Raw genomic sequence first — 26335 nt, forward strand, 5'->3', positions numbered from 1 at the left:
GTTTTCGTGGTTATAAGAGTTCAAAAAAGTAGGGGACTGTAGGAAAAAGTGAGATAGAGAGGCAACGTGAAATGGAGAAATATTTACGCTATCTTTAGCGCCACCTATCTGATAATATTTTAACTATGTAGTAACACATGTAGTCTATTCCAGTCAAGAAAAAGTTACCCCCGGAGATCAAAGCGTATAATAGTGCAAGCAGTAAAAAAATGATATTCATATTGTAATATTTTATTTTAAGTCCAAAATTTATCTTATATAATTAAAAACTGAGCGCATGTATCTATGTTTGTATGTATCTATGTCCAATTTACTTCTCCCGAACGACAGTGAACTGATCATCGAATCAGGTATGAATGGATTCGTAATCTTCCCATCTTTATGTTTGGCAATTTAACATAATGATCCGATAATAATTAGCGAAGATATCAATTAAAAACTATTAATTATGACACTCAGATTTCGACATAAAAGCCCCATTTTTCGAAGGCTTTCCTCCATTCAAATTATCATTCAGTGCTTCATCTCAACTTTCCGCAACTATGCTTTTATTAAAATTTGTAGCGTGAAGAAAAACATTGAGAAGAAAGATCTGTTGCCTTTTTTTCCCCAAAATGAACAAATAAAATTCTGGCTTTTGTTTTAAAGGTTTTTCTTGTAATCGGAAGATTTAAAATGTTTACATTTTGGTTATTTTTCTGCAATCGGACACAAAATTTTACCGACTCTTTTTTTTTTTTTTTGTTCAAGCCTAATTGTTGAACACGCGTCACTTGACATAACTTTTATTTTCGAGGTAGACCATGCAAAGCCGGGCGACGCAGATAGTTTTTGTTATTATAAAATGATTAAACTCTTGTTATTACCATTTAAAATATTATTTGAGACCTACTAATACTCGATACAGTATTTATTTAGCAAACATCAAGATTATTTTAAATGTTTTGCCCAATTAGTCAAGTATATACCGGGTAAAGCGAAGTGAAACAGTTCATTTTATTTACTTATTCAAATATTTGTTATATAACTTACATTCCTTTGTTTAATAATTCACTTATTTATTCGTTCACTGACTTGTTTTCTTATTCATTCACTATTTTATTCACTCATTTATTTTTTTTCATATACTAACTGATTTATTTATTTATTTATTCATTTATTGTTCCATTTTCTTTTCATTTATTCATTCATCCTTTTATGTACTCATTCATTTGATAAAAAATATTTCTTATAATCGAATAGAAAAACATTTATTTGAAAAATGTTTTATTTTTCACTTTGTCCCATAGAAACAAAGTGAACATTTTCCACTTTTTTTAAGGTTGAAATTTACTGCGAAAAATAAAAATAATGTTTTTCTTTAAGAACAATAATTTTCAAAAGAAGTTTCTAATTTGTTCATTTGAAAAAGCTAAGTTATATTATCTATTTCACTTTGTCCTACATTCCCCTATATAAACTTCTGCATTAGGTTTGGCAATGGGGTTGTTTCCTTCAGTCAAAAGTACTACTTTTAGTCCCTAAAGTTGATCGAATGAGTAAAATAAATAAATAAGTAAAATAAAAAAAATTAAAAAAAATTTAAAAAAAAAAAATATGGTCCCAGAAAATACTTTTATTTTCCCAGCTGTTATTTTCAATTACTTTTTTTAATGTCCGATTTTTCGAACAAGGCGTGGTTTTTATGACGTCGCAAACGATGTACTTTGGCGCATTCCACTGGAGCATTGAATGTTTACGCTTGCTGTCTACCGCATTTCCAGGTTATGATGATTCAGAAGGGAATTAAATACTGCGCTCTACGCTTGTTATAAACCATATCGTTGCCAAGAGTAAAGAAGTGAATTTAGTATCGTGATCTGTGCTAATGGCAACAGTGAAGGGCCGTTCATCATTTGTAATAACATGCGCAGAAGCGTAAAAAAATGAAATTGAGTCCGCGCACCGATTGATTTTTTTTTAATAGTAAACTTTGTCAAATTATTATAAAAATGGTCAAATCCGATGTTTTTTAGCATGCTCTTTCAGAAAAAAAAATACTTTTAAAATTTCGGAAACGACCCCATTATATGTTAAAGCCGATGCGCAGAGGGGTTTGACTCCGAATTCGTCCTCGCAGCGCCACTGTTCTTTCTGTTGGGATTACCTTTCGGATATGTCTTCATATTATGTACTTCGTACTTACGGTGCAACACTTTTAATTTAAAAAAAAGGGCATTTACAAACTAAATCCGTTGTGTATTATTATACATTTAAGAACTACATATTATCCGAATAAGGGAGGGTGGCTAAAAGCGGGGAGGGCTTCGTATGACCCCTACCCCCCCCCCATGATGTGTAAACGGCGATGTATACGTATGTCGTGTTTACATGAACACCCCCGAGTTTTTATCAGTCCCAGCGAAGCAGTAGTGAAGCGGCATGGCGCGACCAGCTTAAAATAAAAAAATGATACATTTCTTTAAAAAAATGAAGTTTTATAACTTGTGATTAGTCGAAGACTAGCTTATTATTTTTTTATTGTCAATAATATTACGTTATTCTGTCACCACCCACCTATAAACAGTGATAGTCATTTCGTTTGTTTCTTTTTTAAAATTAAGATTATAATTATTGAAAAAAAAAGTGTCTTTGGGCAAAGCGGGTTTAGGATTTATCATATATGTATTTAAAATTTCTTGACTCATGTGCTAACTTAGATTTTCTAATTCAATAGGATAAGTATATCTTCAAAAAGTTATTTTTTAGGATGGCAATTAATTAGCCTATTAATTTAATCAGTTATTTCTTTATGTTTTATAACCAAATGTGCTGACTTTAAATTGGATAAGTACAACTGTTTTACATTTTCTTATACATTGGCAGGTAGCTAGTCAACTATTTTAATCATGTATAACTATATTTAATCATGTATAACTATATTGTTTATACCAAACCACAATTAGTTAAACTTATCTGCTTTTGGCTCCCTGGTAGGGCAAAGCGGGTTTTTCAAATGCTTGTAAAGTTTGATAACAAATAAATATTAGGTTTGAAATAATACAAAAATAACTTTTTATTTTGAAGTTCAAGAATCCTGCTGGGAAATAAAACCGAAATTGTTACGATAAAAAATCCAAAAACTACAATTTTCGAGCGTTCTTCGAAAACCTACCCGCTTTGTTCCGCCCTCCCCTTCTTTTCCGACTATTTATTAAGTATTTTTGGCCACTAGAGGGCGCCTGTGATGCAGGGAGTGTTTTTTGCTGCAAATTTGATAAGTGTTTTTTTACTATAATTTTTCATTATTACTGTCTAGTTTTAGGTTTTTTTACTTCACTTTATCATGTAATTTAGTTTTATTGTGTTTTGGGGGCTCATTTTTGCTGTTATTGTATTCTTGAAGTGTTTTTGCATTTTTTGGAGCTAAGCCTAACATGTGGTGATCTCCTGGTTTTTGGTCTTGTGTGCTTTATTGGGTGTAGCAACTCTGTTTATTTACTGCTGTTTTTAGTATTTATTCTGTGTTTTTTTGCATTTTTATCTTACTGTTTTGCCTTTTGGAACATATTCACTGAGTAGAAATGGGTGTTATATGCATTATGAAAGAGGTAAAGAGTGGGAAGGGGGACAGGTGGATCTCTTGTGATTTATGTCATATGTTCTGCCTGTATAAGGGGGAAAATGAGTCTTTTTTTGAAGAGGATTATATTTGCACTAAATGTGCTGAACTCTCAGACTTAAGACTTAAGATGCTAGTTTTGGAAGCCCAGTTAGCATTAGGGTGTAAGCCAGTTGTAGAGGGTATAAATGTTCCAGAGATTCAGGGGGAAGTTTCAAATGAGGAGTTAGATTGGGAAACTAAGGGTGTAATTTTGGGGGACTCTATGGTAAGGGAGGTGGGTAACACAGTTGGGAGAGTAAAGCGTAAGGTGGCTAGGTGTTGTTTACCAGGGCTCGGGTAAAAGACATTAATATGGTTGCTGAAAAGAAGGGAGTATTGAATAAGGAGGACATGGTTACTTTGTGGGTGGGAACAAATGATGTAGGCCACAGTAAAAATGAGGAGTTTTCTAGGGAATGGGAATCCCTGTTGGATAAAGCAACCAGCTTTTCGACGAATGTCCAAGTGGTTGGTTTGCTTCCCAGGTATGGAGTGCATAGGAGCTGGCTAAATCAACGTGCGAGGTGTATGAACTTGCTACTGAAGTCAATTTGCGAAAAGCGCAGTATCAGGTTCATTGATGTATGGAGTCACTGTAAACGGGATTGGATTGCTAGTGATGGCCTGCATCTGAGCTCTACAGGGGTCAAAATGGTTAGTGGATTAATTTTAAGGGCTTCGGAGTCAAAAAACTAAGTTGGAATGGGGGGCATGGTTCAAGCACCAGGTATCGAGAGAATGAAACGTTTTTGGGTATTGCTAGAAATGGAAATAAAGTGACAAACAAGAGTAGTAATGTTAACAATTGTAATTTAGGAAATTTCAGGGTGTAAATAAAAGCAACTTAGGCATGCTTAAAGTTTTCTATACCAATGCTCGCAGTATTAGGAACAAGATGGATGAATTGAAAAGCATAGTTATGGATGAGAAGTTGGATGTTATCGGAATTACAGAGACATGGGCTACCGAATCTGATGCAGAGTTATTACATATTGCTGGGTATAATTTATTCAGACAGGATAGAGTAGGTAAAAGAGGTGGTGGGGTTTTATTTTATGTTAGAGACAATTTTATTTGCAATGAATTGGTCATAAATGATAAGCCTACTGATATTGATATGGTTTGGCTGGAGTTGATGAGCAGTAAGGGCATAAAGCTACGCTTTGGAAACATTTATAGGCCACCTAATTCAAACCAGGGACAAGATGAACAGATGTACCGTATTATTAGTGACATGTCTAGTAAGGGATCCGTTATCATAATGGGGGATTTCAATTTTCCGGGTATTGATTGGAATAATTTTTATCCTGGTAATGGCAAAGAAGAGGAATTTTTAAAAGTAATTGGTGACTGTTTCTTAGATCAAGTTGTAACTCAGGGAACTCGAGAGGAGGCCATTTTGGATCTAGTTTTTTGTGACATAGGTAGTTTTGTTCAGGGGTTGAGTGTAGGGGAGCATATTGGAGATAGTGATCATAACAGCATTAGGTTCCGGGTTAAATTTAAAGTGTGCAAAGATGATAATTTTAGGTTTGTGCCCAATTTCAGAAATACCAATTTTGTTGCACTTAGGCAGAGCTTGAAAGAGGTTTTTTCGTCAGGGTTGGAAAATAACGACGTAGATCAGCAGTGGACGGAATTTAAGGATAAACTTGCTAAAACCGTTGGGGACTATGTTCCATTTAGGAGAAAAGGTGTTAGTACCAAAATTTGGCCCATGTGGTTCTCCAGGGAGACTAAAGTAGCTCTTAATTATAAGCAAGCCACTTTTCGTAAGTTTAAAGAAACTGGTCAGAGTGCGGAGAGGCTCCAGTATGGTAAGGCAAGGCGAAATTTTAAGTATTTGGTACGGATTCAGAAAAGGGAATTGGAGCAAAGGCTGGCAGATGACATTGATGGGAACCCTAAGAGGTTTTTTGCTTACGCTAATTCTGGGAAAGCTCGAAACAGTCAAATTGGGGCTTTGGTTGATGAGCATGGAAATTTAATCCAAAACGATAGGGATATTGCAAATGTTCTAAATAACTTTTTTTCCAGTGTGTTTAACGATAACTGTATCTCAACAGTTGACACTCACAAGACACAAGCTATTATACAGCTTGAGGATTTTGTATTTTCCAGGGAGGAGGTTTTATTTCATTTGAAAAAGATTAAAGCAACTAAAGCTCCGGGACCAGATAATATTTATCCAAAAATTTTAGTTGAATGTGCAGAGGAATTAGTGGATGTTATTTTGAATATTTTCAATGCTTCTTATAACTCGGGGACGGTGCCAGAGGACTGGAAGCTGGCTAACATAATGCCACTCTTCAAGAAGGGGTCTAAAGGTATTGCTGGGAATTATAGACCTGTAAGTTTGACTTCGGTGATTTGTAAGATTTTCGAAACTTTGATCAAAATTAAGATCATGATGTTCTTAGAGACTAATAGTCTGTTGACTAGTTTGCAGTATGGTTTCAGGAAAGGTAAATCCTGTACTACTAATTTATTGCATTTCTACGACAAGGTTACCTCAGCTTTAGATAACAAAAAATGTGTGGACGTTGTTTATATTGATTTTCAAAAAGCTTTTGACAAGGTACCGCATGTTGCTCTTCTCAGCAAGTTAGCTGACATTGGAATAGGAGGAAAAACTTTACTTTGGGTTAGAAATTGGCTTTCTGGTAGGAAGCAAAGAGTAGTTGTGAGAGGAAATCATTCTAATTGGAGTGATGTTTTAAGTGGGGTTCCTCAGGGATCAGTTTTAGGGCCTCTTTTGTTTATTATATTTATGAATGACATCAATGAAAATATTTCTGGAAGCATGAATTGTTTTGCTGACGATGTAAAAGTTATGGGGATTGTCGAAAATGAAGAACAAGTAAAACAGCTGCAAGAGGATTTAGATCATATTACTAAGTGGGCAGATAAATGGGGTATGGCAGTTAATGTAGGGAAATGTCAAGTGCTACACTTAGGTCATGGAAATAAGCGTATGAGATATCGTTTACAGGGTTCAGTCATAAATCAGGCAGAAAATGTTATGGATCTGGGTGTCTTTATAAATCAGGACTTCAAGTTTAGTCAACAGTGCAGTATTGCTAGTAACAAAGCCAACAAAATGCTTGGGTTCATCAATAGATCTATTTCAAACAAATCTAAGAAAGTTCTTCTGCCTTTATATAGGAGTTTAGTAAGACCTCATTTGGAGTATGCTGTTCAGTTTTGGTCGCCTTATCTGAAGAAAGATATTTTTGTATTGGAAAGGGTTCAAAGAAGGGTAACTAAATTAGTAAGGGGACTCTCAGATTTAGATTATGATACCAGACTTAATAGGCTTAACATGTATAGCCTGGAGCAAAGGAGAGTCAGAGGGGACATGATTCAGTTATTTAAATTTATCAAAATGAAAGATGTAAATGGATTAAATTTTTGCGGGGAAAGCAGGACAAGGGGTCATTGTTTTAAGCTATTTAAATCCCAGGCTAACTTGGAAATCAGGAAAAACTACTACTTTAGCAGGGTTGTGGGCACTTGGAATAGCTTACCGGAAGAGGCGGTAATGAGCAAGGGAGTGGATAGCTTTAAGAGGGCCATTGATCTTCATTGGGGACTAATTAATTGACTAGGACCAGCCTAGCTGGGCCCAGTGCCTGTTGCTGGTCGTCACATTTGTATTTGTATTTGTATTTGTTACTTTCTCTGCCATATTCATATTGCCAGTGAATTACTTCCGTGACCCTTGTGTCATGCACGAAACTGATCAGACAGAAATTTTGATTCTACGTCAATGCTTGAGACCAAGGTCTCATAATAGTTAATCGAGCCTCTATTGTCTATATTCGTTTTATAGCTCAAAACTACACTGTAAAAACGATTGAGAAACGTTCCTGGAAAATAACGGCCAGCTAATGTGCCCAATTTTCTGCCAGTAACATTATCTTGCTAAAACCAAGAACGTTTTCCGCTGAAAACATTAACCTTCCTGAAATTATCGTTGAATCTTTCTGAAGGGTCTGGAACCTTCAAAGGAAATGAAGTACGTTTTACGTAATTGATGAGAACCTTCCTAGTTTACAAAGACAGCTCCACAAGCATCAATGCAACCATCGCCAAAACTAAGGCAGAATTACAAGTAACAACCTAACTCCCCTGCCTGCAATTCTTGCCTTGCACAGATTCAACTATTCAGAGAATTATTCACTCACATTGAGCTTAATCGATCTGAACGGGCCGTAATTAAACTAAAGCCAATATACTTATTGAACACGATCAGTCAATCTTTAAACCAGTAGCTTAAAATATTTTCCCAACATTGAAAAGTCGCATTCGAGCAACTTGTAGAAATTCAGTAAATTTTTTGCATATATACTCGACTTTATGGGGCAATAGATGAAAACCCGTGAAATCCCGAAACGTTACATGGAAATAATCACTGACGTTTTGGAAATTTTTTGCACCGTAGAGTTCAGTCACTAGTTTTTCACTCCCTTCTAAATCAGTTGTAATGTAAACACATAGTTTTTGCATTTGAGGCAGCGAAAAGCAAAGGGATGTAAGTGGACATTTTCAAGTTTTGAGTAAAAAGAATTTAAAAATAACGTCCTAGGAAGACTTTCATAGATTTTTTTTTCTAAATCATGCTGTACAGCAGCACCTACCAGGACTACTAGTACTGTCTCTTGCCCCAAGACAGGGGGTTCACCTACCATTTGTAATGGTTATCTCCTAATTTTTACTTTTGCCACTTAAATCCCTTTTCTTCTCAATGTCTCATTTGCACTTGAACCAAACCAGAGCCAATTTCGGAGACGAAGAGCAAAAATTCTTATAGTTTCTATCATTTATTACATTCGGAAAGAAAATGACAATCTTTTATTTAAAAAACTGCCAATGAGGTTTCCACGTGCAGCAATCGAAATAATCTCACCCATCATAAAGGCGTGGCATCGTTTCCAAGGCTACCAAATAAACGGGTTAACATTCTTTTACTGGAGGAAAATAATCCAGGAACCCAATTTGTCACCAATTGCATAAAGTGCAGATTACGCGTATCTGCGTTGATAGATGCCCCGCCAAAGCCTCGATTTCAGTGCCGTGATAAATGAAGCCTCCTTGATGGATCGAGGGTAATATTCTTCGCACTTTATTGGGCGAGCAAATATTTATATTTCTGCCTGTTCTTCTTTTAAAACGTCACCGACGTGGAAGTTACTTTTTCGGCAAAAATCTGGGAAGAATAATCTTTGTCTTGCTGATAGTGAAGTAGAAATTATGCACGGATGTCCATCTGTCAATGACTTGCAGGGGCTGATGTGCCCTCCCGCCCTTAAGCCTTAAAAAACACTTTTTTAACCGATTTCAAAAAAGGAGGCTATGATTTCGTCATGCGACTTTTTATGTATGTTTCCGTTTTTCTCCAAGAATCCAACCGATTTGAAAAATTCTTTTTTTGTTTGGAAGGGTATACTTTCTAGATGGTCCCAGATTAATTTTGTCTAGATCTGAAGAGGGATCTCGGAAAAATCTAAGAAACTTTAAATTTCATGCGTTGAGGCTACTTAGATCAGCTTTCGCCAGCTGCGCGACACGTCACAGGTCACGTGGTTTTGGCGTGAAAGGTGCATTTTTTCGACGAAGGAATCTTGTCTTGAACAATATTTAATTCACACGCATCGGGATGTTTGATTTTCGCGGCGGTGCCTGCTAATTTTAATTGTAGTCTAATGTATTTATAACTCATGTATCAAATCAGTAAATTAAATGTATCTTGCTACAAAAAATAGTTTAATTAATTATTTTTTAATATAAAAAGATTTTTGCGAATAAAAAACTTCATTTAGTCATTAAAGTTTTTTTTTTTTTTAAATATATTTAGTGTTCAATTCAAAGGGAATCGAAGACAAAAATCCCCCTCCCCCTGCCGACGATTAAATTTATATTCCTTAATAAATACTTCGTAACTGGTGTCCGATTTCTGAAGTTTGACAAGTATTCTAGATTTAATATTTCCTGATGCGGTCAGTTTAATTTAAAGTTATAGCAATACTAATTAACAGACTTCGTTGGAGTTTTTTTTATGTACTATGCTCCCCGATTATTAGAAGACGCCTGGACCGATTAGGAAAATTCTTTTTCTGTTTGAAACAGTATACGTCTCCCGGTCGTCTAATGGTCTTCAAGTCCTTTTATGAGGGATCCTGGAGAAATCGAGGGAACTCTTCAAATTTCTTTCTCGCGCTTTGTTGTTTGTAAATTCATAGCGTATCATTAAAAAAAACGATTTTTATGGTTTTTTCGTTAAATGTATGAGAGTTGTCTAACTTAGGTCCCAAACCTTTGCTTCACCAAATTTGTTCTTTAGAAAAAAAAAAGTTATGGGCAAAAAACAAAAACTTCATTTAATTTCAATACTGTGCTATAAAACAAAGGTACTTTCTTTACTCAGTGTTAAAGAAAGCACCATAAAACATTAATATTAATCAGGGGTGCCCCCTTAAGGGGGGGGGTTGAGGGTATTTTTCCTCTTTAGGGGGTTCTTGCTTTGGGGGAGAGCCTCCCTAAATATTTCCCTTGTATTAATCATTAGTAGTCATATCGCAAATTTTGGATAAAGATTTCTCTGAAGCAAACTGGAAATTTATTTAGTATCATGGCTCTAGTAGTATTTTGATCTTCATATATACAACATCACAGTAGATACTCTGTTTCTAGACTGGTATTGATCTATAACGAGGCCAAGTAAAGAGAAATGTGACTTTTTTCACGAGTTACGTGATACGTATTATTGTGTGAAATATAAAATAGTTAAGAAAACCATTGACATTTAAATGGTTCTAACTAAATTAGCGCACAAATTATCCTGGAGAGGAACAAAGATCAGTTTTTAGTGCCAATCCTATTAAATGTTATGTGAATTAATATTTTTTTCTTTTTTTTAACCGACTTCACAAAAGAAGACGTTCTCAACTCTTCGGAATCTTTTTATGTATGTCCCCTGTAAACTCAAACAGGCATATTTGGAAAATTCCTTTCTTTTCTCGTTTGAAAAGGTATATACTTCCCAGGTGATCGCATGGTCATCAGGTCATTTCTGAAGATGAAAATCCAAGAAATCTCTTCAAATTCTATGTTCAAAGTGAAAACGATTTCTGTTGTTATTTAGTGACTCGTGAAAATTTTTCGGACAGCATAATAAAGTTAAACTGATGATGAAAACAATTTTCTTTGTAAATAATTGCGCATTTGAAAATCCTTTCTTCACAGTCTTCGGAAGTCTTCGAGACGCTGTGCTTTATTTCTTTCTCTATTTTGCTCATCTTAGCTGTTTTCAGACTCCAGTGCTCGATCCTTTCTCACTCGAGATGTACGTAAAGAGTGCACCAGATACTCTACCGTACGTACTTATTTTATATTTACACCACTAAAAAGCAAAAAAATAAAATATTTTCAAATAAAAAATGAACCTTCAAAAAACAAAGAGGAACTAAAAAGTTAAAAATAATTAGCCATACTTACATACGATTTCTTACCCAAACGTATAAATCAAATTTATTTTGCAATTCCAGTACAAAAATCAACTAAACTAAACACGCAATTATAAAATAAAGACTGATATTAATTACTGTACGTGATGAATTATTTTAATACCTAACTCTACGATAATACATATACGATCTCTTTATTTTTAATAACCATTTGAAATCGAGGCCTCCTATAAACTACAACCGAACGTAACTGACAACCCACCAAATCCTGAGTTAAACACTAATTTAACAGAACGCGAAAGTCTTGAACATTAAACCTACGCAGTTACGTTAGGTAATAGTTTATAGGAGGCCCCGACTTCAAATGGTTATTAAAAATAAAGAGATCGTATATAATTAGTTAGGTTTTAAAATAATTCAATGTACAGTAATTAAAATCAGTCAGAAAGCGTATGTAAGTATGACCAATTATTTTTTACTTTTTAGTTCCTTTTTATTTTTTGAAGTCGGTTCTTTTTTTATTTGAAACTAATTTTTTAATAAAGATTTTACTTGTATTTTATTTTATTTTTACCTATTTTTTAGTGCAACTTTTTTTTTGCGCTAACAAACCTGAGCGACTTCGCTTAGCTTTTTTTTCTTTTCTTTAAACCCGTAAACCTGTGAAACATCGTTTTTTCTTTTTCCTTTCTTATTTATTTATTTATTTATTTATTTGTGCCCCTATTGGAGTCTTGTGGGACCCAGTCCGCCCTTGGTGACTTGCCTAGTTCCAAAAGAGTTCGGTTGATTTTCATGACAATTGACGCAAAATTAGTTTAGAGCGTGGGGAGATGCAACTTAAAGCGTTGATGCTAAAACTCGATTTTGTTTTGTTTTTTTCGTTTTAATTTAAAACCAGAAAATGGCTTAAAATGGGGCCGTGTCCGAAATTTTAAATGTATTTCTTTTTTCTGAAGGAGCACGCTTAAACCTAGGATTTGACCATTTTTTACATAATTTGACATAGTTTACTATTTTTAAAAGAATATTTAAATCAGTGCGCAGACTCAATTTTATTTTTTACGCTTCTGCGCGACACCACAAATGCTGAACTGCCATCCACTGTTACCATTAGCGCAGAGCGCATTTTTTAATTCGCTTCTTTTTTCACGTATCCGGGCAACTATACGGTTGATAGCTACGCAATACTTTATTCATTTCTGAACTATCATAACGTGGAAACACGGAAAACAGCAAAAGTAAGCGTTCAGCGAGGCAATGGAATACGCGCCTGAGTTCATCATTTTTGAAGTCATAAAGACCGCACCTTGTTTAAAAAATCGGGCATTCAAAATAAAATTAATAATAATAAAAATAAATAAATTACTGTTGAGAAAATGAAAGTGTTTTCTTTGATTAATCTACAACTTTATTTTATATTTTTGAATTTCATTTGGCATATCTTTAGATATACTATATTTAGCAAAGTATATTTTTAATAATGTTGTGAGATTCCGGACTACTGTGCCGTGGTAGTATCGTAATAGTGGGAAGTGACTGCCCACTAATTACGCCAGATTAAACAGAGAAACAAACGAAATTTTCCAACATCCTAACAATTTCAACAAAAAGGAAGAAGGAAATAAGATAAAAAAACTCTGACATGCTGCACTTAGACGGATTTTCCCGAAGGATACTTTTTTCCAAACGGAAATAGCCACGGGCGCCCCGCAGTCAATCTCCAACCAGAATGAAAAGAGCTCAAGTTTCATCGAACAAGAAACGAGGACGAACGTTCATCAGTCAGTCCTGGCCCAAAACGAAGGGAGAGTTAGCTCTTCCCACATAAACAGTGACAACACTTCAAAATTTGCATCAATTGCTAGGAAGTAGCTTCCCTGAAAGCTTCGACAACGTAAACACTGAAGATGACCGCCGCAGATGCGGTCGAAGCGTTTGGGGAAATAACACTCAGACCACGGCACAACAGCCGGGAATTTCACAACATTATTGACACCGGCCGTGAAAGCCTTCATTCTTACAAAGTATTTTTTTTACTAATGTATGTCGAAATGTCTTTCTTATCTCCTTCAAAAAAAAAGGTCAAAACTGCTACTGCATACTATGTTTTCCCTTCCGTTTTTTTTTTTCTATTTTTTTCTGTGTGTGCGTGTGTATGTCTTAATAAAACAAAGAGCAAAATATCAAACAAAATAATTTTGAACAAGCTGTGAATGAGAGAAAAAAAAAGGAAATGAATCGAACCGAATGAGCAACCTTAATGCAAGTAAACTAATCCGGGAGAATTTATTCTCCCAACAAATTTAAAGCTACTGTCAAAAGGGTCATTCCATAGAAATGTCAACCTCAACCTCAGAAATTTTTTTTCAGCAAAGCCCTAATTGTGACTTATCATTTCATTCAGCATACTTTCTAGCACATTAATCCAGTAACAGTTTGCAAAAATTTCATTCGGTATTTTTCTTCTGGCTCTAAACGTGCGAGGTTGTAGAAAAGGCTTAAAATACGCTAAAAACATGCGTCTAAGTTTTCTTGTGTAACGTAAAAGTTTTTGCAAATTTTTAAAAGAACTATTTTTATTCTAAAAGATTAGATGTTGGCCCAATAAACTTGACTGTTCTTTTTGCATACATTATAAGATAAGTATTTTAATTAGTTTGGCTATTTCACTGAAAATATATACGTTACGTTAGTCACGAAAATGAACTTTTTTCTGCATAAAAACTAAACCAGATGATTGAACCAAACATCACTTTTTATTTTCTTACATCTATGTCATATCTACTTAAAAAGTGCAAAATATTTATTTTTGTATCAGTAGATATAAAATAATTAGTGTGACTAACGTAACATTTGAGATGTGACTAACGTAACAGTTTGCATGTGACTAACATAACATTTTAAAAATGACTGCTAATATTTAAAACTTATTTAATTTAATGTACATTTTCATGAACAATTTTGAATAAGTAGGCATTCTATATTGATAAAAATATAAAGGGTGAAAAATACCAGTAATATTACATTGTAGACCTTCTGCCTATTTAGAAAAATATTTTTTAAAGGTCTTTAAAAATATACTTTCAATTTAAAGAATTATTATTAAAAAAAAAGGGTGAGTAAAGCAAAATGAGTACTCTGCTGAATGTGCGTGCATTCAACGCAAGAATCCAAGCTAAATAATTAAGAAAATAGAAAGACAGTTTTAACAAAGAAGAACGTCTATTTTTTAGAAAATACATCTCCACCTATTATTAAAATGAAGTAATGGCAGCTCATTGGAAAACATTTGAAGATGTTACATGATACAGTGAGAATAAGCACTGCTGCCATATATTTCAGAAAATGCAAGAATGATCATTTAGAAATTCAAACATTTGCGGTGATATCCGGAAATAAAATTCATTCTGCAAAAATGTTTGAATATTTTTTTTCAATGTTACATTTTGATTCAGGATGCACAACACTATTCGTTCGATGAATTAGTAAACCTTGAAAAATAATATGCCATTGAAAAGTACTAGGAGTTTCTTATGACGATAATTAGTTTATCTGCAGAATATTAGAATTCGGCGAAACTATCAACTTGAAACAAGTTAATTTTTTAAAAGAGAGATATATATAAGATTTAATTAGCCCAAAATAATATTATTCAGTTTGTAAAAGCAGTTTTTATTTATTTTTTTTTCTTTCGCACATTCAAATTGAGTTAATTGAACTGAATTTTTCCATTTAATTTTTTTACACTAATGTAGAAAAAAAGTAAAGAAAGAACCATAATGCAACGCAAAGGAAGTTCCTAAAAAGTGTAAAAGTAATATAAGAGCAAAAGATTAATTACAAAAAGTTTTTTATATGCATTCATTGCTTGTTATCCGATGGTTACGTTAGTCACGTTACGTTAGTCACACACAGTTTTTCGTAAACGCACCATTAAGGGCCAAAAAAGATTTATGTGTAATAAATCTGTAGTATATTTTTAAAAATAGACTGTTTACCTCTTACAAATATATAGGCCAATGTTAAATGCCTGCGTAACTTTCAGAAAAATTTGCCTCGTAACATAAGCATTGTTTCTCAGGGTTGCAAAAATGTTACGTTAGTCACGATGCCTTTTTTGGCAAAAAATACCTGCCAGCGCTTATTTTGCTTCAAACTCTTGGTAGAAATGAAAAATAGTCAATTTGTACATTTTAAATCTGCATGTTAAAGCAAAAAACATTTATTTTTACTCCCGGTGTAGGTAAAAAGAGTAAGAAAATCAGCTGCGAATGTTACGTTAGTCACTATGGAATGACCCAAAAACAAAAACTTAACTTTACTCGGAAAAAATCGAGAAGAATTTTATTCTTTTTGCCATCTTTATAAAAAAATATATATATTTAATTTTGAGGGATTTAAGTTCTTTTAATGGCCGCATAAATTTCCTTTTTCTATAGATAGGAGACAGTGTCTATTAATAATTTATACTAAATAATGGAAAATTTCAATATCCATGAAAAAAATGCATTAGTGCAAAATTTGCATTACAAAAATAAAACCCATTAACAAATTTGATTACAATTTCACTCAACAACAGTGGTTAGAACTTTTTCTTTTTTAAATTTTCATTTGTTTGAAACGACAGCAGACGTTATTTTGCCGAGTCGAAAATGGGAAAAAATCCAACAAATGACTGAAAAGAACATTGATCGGAAAAAGGTAATTACACAACTAAACTTCGAATTGAAAAATACTTTTATCGAACTTCGAGTTGTCACTTTTTGTGTTTGCCGAGGAATTTTCATTCTGGAATGAAAAAAATGAAATGCATTTTAACTGCAATATACAGATTCTCTTCTTTATGGAAGGCGATTTTTATTCTTTAAATGCTCATTTTGGAGACAGAGACAAAAATGTGAATTTCGTTAGAGGTTTAATAAGATAATTGCAATGGTGAAGTAAAAAATCGTATGTTTATTTTGATTGGGAAAATGTTCTTTTCAAACACGAAACATTTTTGAACAAAAATAGCGACGAGTACTTTTAATTTTATTGCAATTCTTTTGCCTGATGTTTCGTCGCAAAAGTTAGCATGTCAACAAATATTTTGTGAATATTTTATAACTAATATACAGATTAGAAGCGGGTTAGCTTTTGTCGACAATTTTTACACCAGGGAACACTCCTTTGGTTATATCAGAAGTTTTTGCTGTTAATTTTACAGCTATATCATAAGGCAGCTGTCAACCGCCGCCGGGCAATGGACGATCTTCTACCAGGGACGTTCATCCGTTTTAACTATCCCCCAATAAACAGCGATTAATTGCAACAAAATTTTTAGCATTACCATATTGAAAGATTATATTGACTGGTAGATAAGAAAGTTGTTAAAATTATATTTGTACGAAAGAAAGTGTGATTTCCCACGTGTGCCCAAATGTTTTCCCAATCTGTTCTCAAACGTTATACTAAGCTAAATTTAACGATTAACTGAGCGGGACACATTCAAAACACATTTCAGCATATTTTCATTTAAACAGCACATTCGGAACACATTTTAATGCACATTCAGTCTTCTTAAACACTTTTTCTGAATTAAAGTGTTTCAGTCGTGTTTCCAATGCGCACTGGGGATTTAAAGTGATACTTATTTGCAAGGAAAAATCATTTGAATAAAAGCACATACGTTATCTGTATTTTGTAATCTTAAAACTTTATCTGTTTTTCAGTTTAACTGTAATTAAATTTTAGATTGTAAGCGCATACGTTAAAAAAAAAAATATGTGTATAACAGCATTTAAATATATCATCAACAGATCTTTAACATCCTGACTACTAAAATAATTTCATTATGTGAAGACAAAATAACTTCTGAGGCCACAAATGAGGCAAGGAGACGCAAAGGGATGTTAAGTGGACATTTTAAGGTTTTAAGTAAAACGGGATTAAAGATAAGGTCCTAGGTAGACTTTCATTGAATATTTTTTAAAATCATATTGTATAGCAGTACCTACCAGAGTTAGTAGTACACTGTTAAAACTACAGGTTGCATTTGGCACCTTTCAGGGGTGAAAAGCTTGTTCACCAGCGACACCCAATATGGAGCCGAAATGGCACCTCTTTTTTGGGTGAAAAACAGGCACCTTCTAAAAGATAGGCAGCTGGGGTGACCAGAAAGAACCTTCTGAGAGAAAAATGGCACCCTTACTAATTTCTACTGTAGATTATACTCCCCCCTCTTCTGTATTGTGTGTGTTTTTGAATACAGTTGTGTAGTTGTTCTTTTTTTTACATATATCTAGTTTTGATTTATGATATTCTGCGTTTTAGACATTTTTCACATTGAATTAAGCACTGGAAAAGATTAAAACTTGTAATTACAGCATTTGATCATATTTCAGAGTTTTCAACATAGTTAAGAAGCGTTGCTTTAATTCATCTGATCGTGCTCTTAACTCAGTGTTTCTCATCCTCTTTTGACCCACGACAGATAAAAGCAAATAAAAAGAATTACGGACCAGTGAAATTTTTATCCTTTTCTTTAAATTAATAAAATAAATAATAATAATGAAAATAACAACTCTGGGGCCGTTAAAAACGTGTTAAAAATTCTGCGTATTGATGATTTTTTTTTTCAGTAATATTAAAAATAAATAAAACAATAAATATCCACCCCTTTTACTTGGTATCAAAGAGCTGTTACAAATATATTTAAATTAAAAGACTAGAAGTTTTTCGCCACTTTTAAAAACCAAAAGAGATTTCTAACGCTATATTATCGGCTTCACAAAATAACACCAATTAGATAACCGCTAACAGGAAATGATTCAAACACTTGAATGAAAAAAAAAAAAAAAAAACTAGACGGAACGAGTTTTATTTTTTAGTTCATTTTTTCCCGCTTGCTATTTTGTTTTATAATCTACGAAGCACAAGAATCATTTTTTTTCATTATTTCATCTCACTTGTTGATTATTATCTTGCTGTGGTCAATAATGTGGTGGTTAAACGTTGCTTATCGAGTACTCAAGAAAATAATGATAGATATTTTTAGTATCGGTTTGAATGTTGGAGATAGCACTACAGTAACCGTTAAACAATAAAAACCAGTAAACGTACTTTTAAAAATACTTTTAACTATGTTTGAAAGCCCTGAAAGCTACAAAGTGATCAAAAGCTGTACTTACTTGTTATTTTGGAGATGAATCCTCGAAACTTTTATTCCTAGAAGAGTTTTAATCCAATATTTTACTTAATTCAATGTGAACGTAACATCGAGCTACTTATCCTGCGTCCGCCATATTGAAGTGGTTGAATGAATGTCGAAGTCAACGCGCATGCGTAACGATTCATTCTGCGATTGCCTGCTGTTTTCGCACCCCTACTGCGTTTCCTGGCTAGTATGGCACCCTTCGGTACCATGCCTTCACCTTAGGGGGAATATATTCTCTCGTCTGGAACCCCTGGTTTTAACAGTGTACTATCTCTTGCCTCAAAACAGAGGAGAAGTTCACCTACCATTTGTACTGGATATTTCCAAATTTTTAGTTTCGCCACTTACATTCTTTGTTTCTAATGTCTCAAATGTAGTTGAGGAAGAAAAAACTTAGCTAAATATTTAGCACTAGTGGTACCCGCACGGCTTTGTCCGTAATAGAAAAATTAAAAGGTCTTTTGGCTTGCCTGTATATTTACAAATAATGTATGGTGAATTTTCTCGCCAATTGTTTTGTACCCATGTTATGGTTCCACGTTATGATAGTTTCGTAATTTACTCGTTCATCTTATGATAATTTTGTTCTTAAAATTGGAACAGAAAAATCTTCGAGGTGCACACCCCTATGCTACAAAATATTTTTGTGCCAAATTTCAAGCAAATCGGCAGAACGATCTAGGCGCTATGCACGTCACAGAGATCCGGACAGAGAGACTTTCTTCTTTATTATTAGTAAAGATTATGGCTGTGGAGTCGGAGGGAAAATAATCGAACCTCAGCCCGAAAATGTTAAGGCCTCCAACTCCGACTCCTTTGCCCCAAATTCAGTCCGATTCCGACTCCTATAGCACTGGCAGAGTTGCGGACTTGGAGGGAAAATTACTGACTCCGACTCTTGGAAATTTGAACGTTTGACTCCAGACTCCGACTCCTTTGCCCCAAATTCAGTCCAACTCCGGCGCTCTGACTCAGACTCCAACTCCGCAGCCTTGTTTAGCATGCCACCAAATCTCTTGTGGGTTCAGCTTCCCTCCCTGGAAAAATTCGAAATTCCGAATACGTTACTAGTGACAACCTGCTTGTGGATGACTGTCACATTGATATTCATCTTTCTCACTCGCAAGAAATGTGTAATGAATTCTTTTCAACGTTTTTGATGCATCGGAATTCGCCGTCAAACCTCGCCTCGAAAATAACTTTCGCCCCAAATCTCAGGTCTCTCGCTTTTGATAGGGTACGCCATTTTTGTTTGTCTGCCTTGTCGATACTTGTCTTCCACGGAAGCAATAAAAAAGAACGCTCCAGAAAAATGGAAGGATGAATTCGAAAAGACGTCAACACACTTGACGCCGGAACGATCCGCAATAAATTTTTATCTCTGGCGTTCTTTTTCTTGTGCTTCTCTTTTTCGGAGTGTTCTTTTTTAACGTATCTGTTTTCCTACTGCATGAATGGAACGTTGAGAGAAAAAAGGGTTAAGGCCGTTCTAATCGAAATGCTGACGGAATTGAGAAGTTTCAAGAGAGCTAGCTGTATTATATTCTAAAAGTTGAAATGGATGAGATGTCATTTATGAGTGGGAGATTTCGAGCAAGTAAAAGTTTTAGGAAAAAAAATACGCGTGGGGAGAAGAATACCTTTTTTTTTTTTTTTGAGATTTGAGGTCTTATATTCTTAAACTGTCCTATATATTCTGCATATTGATTTTTTAAAAAAATCGTCCAATGTAGATTTAATACCGATTTTCAATAAATTATATCGGCAAAATTTTCAACACCTTCATCGGGTTCATACATTTTTGCTTTTTGCATATATTTTTTTTCTTTGAAACACTGCTCAACGTTCAGTTTTATTTCTTCTCTTATTTACTATTGCCGTTTCTTATGCCTTACTTCGTCCATTAATTTTCTGTTGAAACTTTTATGACAACTGAATCCTTACTTTCCTATGCATCAACGTTTATTTATTTATTTAATTATTTATTTTTTGTAGCATTTCCGGCGTTTTTGAAATGTGGCATTCCTGTGCCAATATTCTTCACAATCCCTCTGTAGGTATTCTCAAACACTTTTGCACCAGCAATCCATATAGTTTCTGTACCGGTACTTTACCATCTCTGAGTCGGCATTCTTTACAACTCCTGTTCTGTGTGACAATGACTGTGCGATAAAATGTGCAATTCCTGTTCCGCGTCACTATCTGAGTGTGCCAGTATTCTATACAATTCTTGTTCCATGTGACAATGACTATTCCAGTATTCATAACAATTTTTATACCGGTTTTCTATACAGTTCTCGTACCCGTATTCTTTGCCATTCCTCTGTCGGTATTTTTTACAATTCCTGTTCCGGTATTCTACAGAATGCCAGTGCCAATGCCGGAGCTGCATGCCTTGCTGATAACAAATACAGTCGGATCCCGATAACTCGAAGCTTCTAACTCGAATATTCTTTTATATCCAAGTTTTTATTGAGTCCCAAACTTAGGACCCAATTGGGAGACAGTTGTGGAAACTTCCCCGAACTCGAACTACTAATAACTCGAACGTTTTAGCCGGTCCCTTGGGACTTAGAGTTATTGGTCTTCTGTTTTCCATTTCTTTTTATGGTGATATGAAAAACTTAGGTTCACAAGCTATGCATATGCAATATGCATAGTCAATTTTAATAACACAATGAAAATTCAATTATTATATAAAAACCATCGCTTAAGGCCCACCTTCTTAGTTTTTAGAGAAGAAAAATATATTCTATTAGAGATGAAATACGGGTGTTAAATTTCAAAAATATAACTGCATTCGATGAAACTGAAAATTAAAATGACATTTTATTTCAACAGGATTTAATAAAATTACTTAAATTCTAACATTTCCTCGCAAGAACTGAACACAAATCCATTTACTTTATTAATTCTTAAAATAAACTGTTAATGTTGTACAGAAATTCAGCATGCCGTAAAGACGCACGTCTCGACTTAACCTCCAAGTCGGATTACATTTCTTAACAGCGAGAATTTTGAGAGAAAACAGCTATTAGAACCAAATGAATCTTTCAAAGGCTTTTCTCCTTTAAAGTCCTTAGCAGATACTTGGATAGTAAAGTGAGAACTGTAATGTTCGTTCCGTTTTAGCTTCTGCAGAAATCCAAGCTGACTTTCAGCCGCCATATTGTTAAAATAGTAAAATGTGCGTTTGATTAATTTGTTGCACCAGAAGCGTTTAGTGCCGAAAAAAAAAAGATGTTGGGGGAGGGGGTGAGGGGTTCAGTGCTTAAAATTTATTTGAATTGGAAAAGCATTGAAGCGAAAAAGTGTGGGGGCAGGGTCTTGCGTAGCAAAAGAGGGACATGAAACCACTGCTTAGGGGCCATTCATTAATTACGTAAGGGTCCAAGGGGAGGGGAGTCAGAAAAATCTCTACATACCATTACTTTGGGGGGGGGGGGGTTAAACCCAATCGTACGTCATATTTTCCGAGTCGATAATTTATACTAGAAATTGCGCGGTCAAGTAGTTTGGCAAAGATCATACTTTATTTGCGCCTTTAAGGCAAAAAACGTATTAAGATGAGCTCTTTTTTAATTGTTTTACAAAGAGTGAATAGCATAAAATTTTATTACAGAATTGGACTACATATGGCATGTTTTATTTTTAATCAGTAACGCATCATATAATATACATTTGAAAAACAAAAAACTTTGATTTACGTCTAAATGAAAGTTTTAGTGTTACTGATCCTTTTCTAACAGCAATTTATTATTTCGAAAAACAAAATGGAATTTTACTTAGGAATAGGGTTTGAAAAACTTTATGTACCCTTACGGAGAGGGTAGGGGGGTCAATAATTGTCACAATCATCCTTAATTAATCAATGACCCCTTAGTTCGGTCGCAATGCAGCAGTGTTCGTCTTAGCATTTGGTGTTTATACTTTTATTTAGATCCTTAGGTACAGAGCCTGACTACTGTAGGAAACATAAAGGCCGAAAAAAAAGAAGACTCAAAAAATAATTACTCTCAATGTCAGCAAATTAATAGTTCATGATGAAAACTAATATAGGGCAGTACCACATTATAAGAGTGTCAAATAATAATAATATTAAAAAATGTTTTGAAAATTAATGGTTTGAGTTTTCTTTGATGCTGTAATTTGGGCAAATCAAGCCTGGCAGCGTCGTGATGCGGTGATTGAGAGCTGCGTAGCCAGGTTAGCTTTCCCTTAACTGTAAATGTTTCATAGTTTATTTGTGTAAGCAAGCTTAAATAAGGTTTTTCATTAGTTTCTTTTGATTCTTTAATTATATTTCTCTGTTTTGAGAGTAGTGTTTTGTATTCGAACGTTTTTTTTTTTTTTTTTTTTTTTTTTTTTTTTTTTTGTGATATTCAGAAGCGCTGTAGTAGAAGTTTATTTAAAAAAAAAAAAACTTGTACAGTTGATCAAATCAATAAATGAGGCAGTGAACGCAAAGGGGTTTAAATAGCAAAAGTAAAAATTTGGAGATAACCAGTACAAATGGTAGGTGAACCACTCCTCTGTCTTAGGGAAATATATATAGTACTAGCAGCCCTGTTATGTGCTATTGTATAGCATGATTTAGAAAAAAAAAATCAACGAAAGCCTACCAAGGACGATATCTTTAAACGCGTTTTGCTCAAAATTTGAAAATGTCCACTAATATCCGTTTTCTTCTCACTGCCTCATGCATAGGGAAGGTGACCCAAAGCGGGTAGGCCTTCGTATGTCCCCCCCCCCCAATTTGAAAATGTCCACTAATATCCGTTTTCTTCTCACTGCCTCATAAATAGGGAAGGTGACCCAAAGCGGGTAGGCCTTCGTATGTCCCCCCCCCCCCCATGGTGTGGAAGCGGCGATGCATACATATGTCGTGTTTACATGAACAGCCCCCGAGTTTTAATCAGCTCCAACGAAGCAGCAGTGAAGCAGCATGGCGCAACCGGTTTAAAATAAAAAAATAATACATTTATAAAAAAAATGAAATTTTGTATTTTGTGATTAGTCGAAGATCAGCTTATTTTTTTGATTGTCAATAATATTACGTTATTCTGACATCATCCACTAACCAACTACGATAGTGATTTCGTTTGTTTCTTTTTTAAATTTAAGGTTATAATATTATTGAAATAAAAAAACGTGCCTACGGCAAAAGCGAGTCGGGCAAAGAGGGTATAGGATTTAATTATATATTTATTTATAATTTTATGACTCGTGTGCTGACTTAGATTTTCCATTTCAATAGGATAAGTATAACTTAAAAAAATTCTTCTTTAGTATATGGCTAGTAATTAGTCTATTATTTTAATCAAATTTCTGAATGTTTTATAAACAAATCTGCTGACTTTAAATTGGATAAGTACAACTTTTTTATATTTCTTTTATAATCGTAGGTAGCTACTCAATTGTTTTAATAATTTATAATTTCATATTTGATTGGCAAATGTACCAAATCACAATTAGTTAAGCCTATCCGCTTTGGGCTCCCTGGTTTGACAAAGTGGATTTTTCAAATGTTTGTAAAGTTCGATAATAAATAAATATTGGATTTGAAATAATACAAAAATCACTATTTATATTGAAGTTCAAGAACCCTGCTAGGAAATAATGCCGAAATTGCTGCGATAAAAATCCAAAAAGTACAATTTTCGAGCGTTCCTCGAAAGCCTACCCGCTTTGGGAAACCCTACCTATTGTTCTACTAATATTATAACAAAGATTCAGATCGAAAAACAACTTCTATTCCCGAAATAGTACCGAGAATAAAGCGACGTGAATTAGTCTGTAAAACAGTATTCCTATTATTACTGACGAATTTCAGAACTCAAGCAATTTGCGAAGCAATGCACGTTAAGAATCTGAAGCAAAATTGCAAAATTTCGTGCCCCTTTTTTGAGACGCAACTACTTAAAATTGAATAAGCACAAATCAATTCCCTGGTATTCTCCAGGGTACAAGACAACGTTGGATGCGAAATGCGTTCTTAAATATTTAAGCATGCGAAGAAATCGATTAGATATAATTACATTTTGTTCGCTCGACTAGAAGAGAGTTAAATTAAGTATCTTAATATTTCACCATTAAAAAGAATTACAACTCTTTAGTGCCCTGCTCATTTACAGCTTAATGGTTGGAAAAGGGGCTTGCGCAGTTTTAAGTGGAAACTAATAACAAGTATTGGAAGGGTGTTACTGGGATCCTTTGCTCGCGAACACATAATCTTTGCGCGATATGAGTTGATCTTTGTAAAATTGCCTAATCTTAAATAAAAAGTAATGGAAAATAGAGTTCCTCTCAAAATTTAATTTCTGGAATCATTTACGCGATGAGGAAAGGTTGCATGTTTAGCGTGAAATTGGAATATTTTGTAGTACGTTTATTTAGAGTATTTTGTTTTGACATTAGTAATATCCTACTGAGTACAGATAAGTATAAAAATAATTTTACAATTAGCAGCATTAACTAGAATATTTTGCAGCATAGTAATTGATTTTGATGATTACTGTGTTTTTATATTAGTGAATGCGGATAAGTTTTAAACCTGTGTTTCTCATAAGTATCCGTCTGTACTAGAATATTTTAAAGCATGTTCATTTAATCCTGATAAGTATTGTGTATTAGTATTAGTAATATCATACTAAATAATTATGAACATATTTTTTTATAATCATCCGCATACATACTAAAATATTTTTATCATGTTGGTTTATCAGTACGAACGGATTTTATTCATTTATTTATTTATTTCTTTTTGCAATGATGAAATAGAATTGCATTTTTTAGCTGCTCAAACAAATGTCATTTAGTAAGTACGAGAACTACAAATAGTCCGTGGAGTTTGTGACAAAAATACCCAAAACATTTCACTTCCGGATACCAGTCTGAAATTTTGCAGAGTGCTTATGTACATATCTAAGAACAAAAATCCGTCGGGAGGCATTTGATCAGAGGTTATGAAACCCCTGTGATGACGTCATCAAAATGGCCGCCTTATTAAGAAAAGTACGTTCGTTTAACTGCTTAGAACTCTATTATGGATCTTAATACTTCGATATTAAAGTATATCATTTAAAAGCGCTTTAAAAGAGCTATTTAATACTGATTGACTTTTTTTTCTATCACAAATAGTTTAAGAGTTATTACAATTAACGTCATCAAAATGGCCGCCTGGAAAGGTAAGTACGTACGTTTAACTGCTGAGAACTACATTCAGATCTTTATATTGTAATATTAATGTGTATCATCTGAAAGAGCTTTAAAAAAGCTATTCAACAGAGATTGATTTTTCTCCTAAGACAAGTAGTTTTAGAGTTACTAAAATTTCCGTCATCAAAATGGCCGTAGTGAAAAGGTGAAAAGTTTCGTTTAACTGTTCAAGACGCTATTAGAAATCATTCTTCCGTAAAAAATAGGCACACTAAATAAAAACTCTAGCATAAACTATAAAAATATGCATTTGTCCCCCCCCCCCTTAGTAAATAGTTTTTAAAATTTCACTGCAATAACGTAACTACATGGGGCGGGAGGGTGGGGGTGGGGGCATTCTTATTGAACTGTTTCAACTGTTCCGCCGCATCTAACTCGCACTGAAACTTTTAATTAAAAATTCCTGACCGGATTAAATACAAATATGTATTGTCACATAATAATTACCTTCTCCTGCAAGTGCGAACGTTTGCCGTCTAGCGGCAAGAATCAGAACGACTACTCTATTTTTTCCCACCAACAAGCTGTAACTTTGGATTGCAGTCCACCTAGCTCTTTTTTTCCAGTTCTGCTATTCTCAGCAGTAATTAATTCCATAGTGATCTATTTATTATTCAGATGTAATTTTCAATAACTGAATATTTGACTGGTTAATGCTGTTGCAAATAATATCAAACAAAGGTTAGTTATATAATTCTATTACGGTTTGAAATCGATAACTTCGATTGTTCGTTCCATCTAGCATTAAAATTATCACATACATAACTTGTATTCATTCCTTTACGTCGTTTTCAATAAGTAAAACGTATT

At 34.1% G+C, this 26335-nt stretch overlaps 1 protein-coding gene across 1 annotated transcript in view; it reads right to left on the bottom strand.

Annotated features, from left to right (window-relative positions):
* LOC129224544 (uncharacterized) overlaps window positions 1–26335 on the bottom strand; it is a 380265-nt gene that overhangs the window by 118227 nt on the left and 235703 nt on the right. The gene's annotated exons all lie outside the window — the stretch shown is intronic.

Source organism: Uloborus diversus, chromosome 6 (genome assembly GCF_026930045.1).
Source record: "Uloborus diversus isolate 005 chromosome 6, Udiv.v.3.1, whole genome shotgun sequence".
Lineage (NCBI taxonomy): Eukaryota > Metazoa > Arthropoda > Arachnida > Araneae > Uloboridae > Uloborus > Uloborus diversus.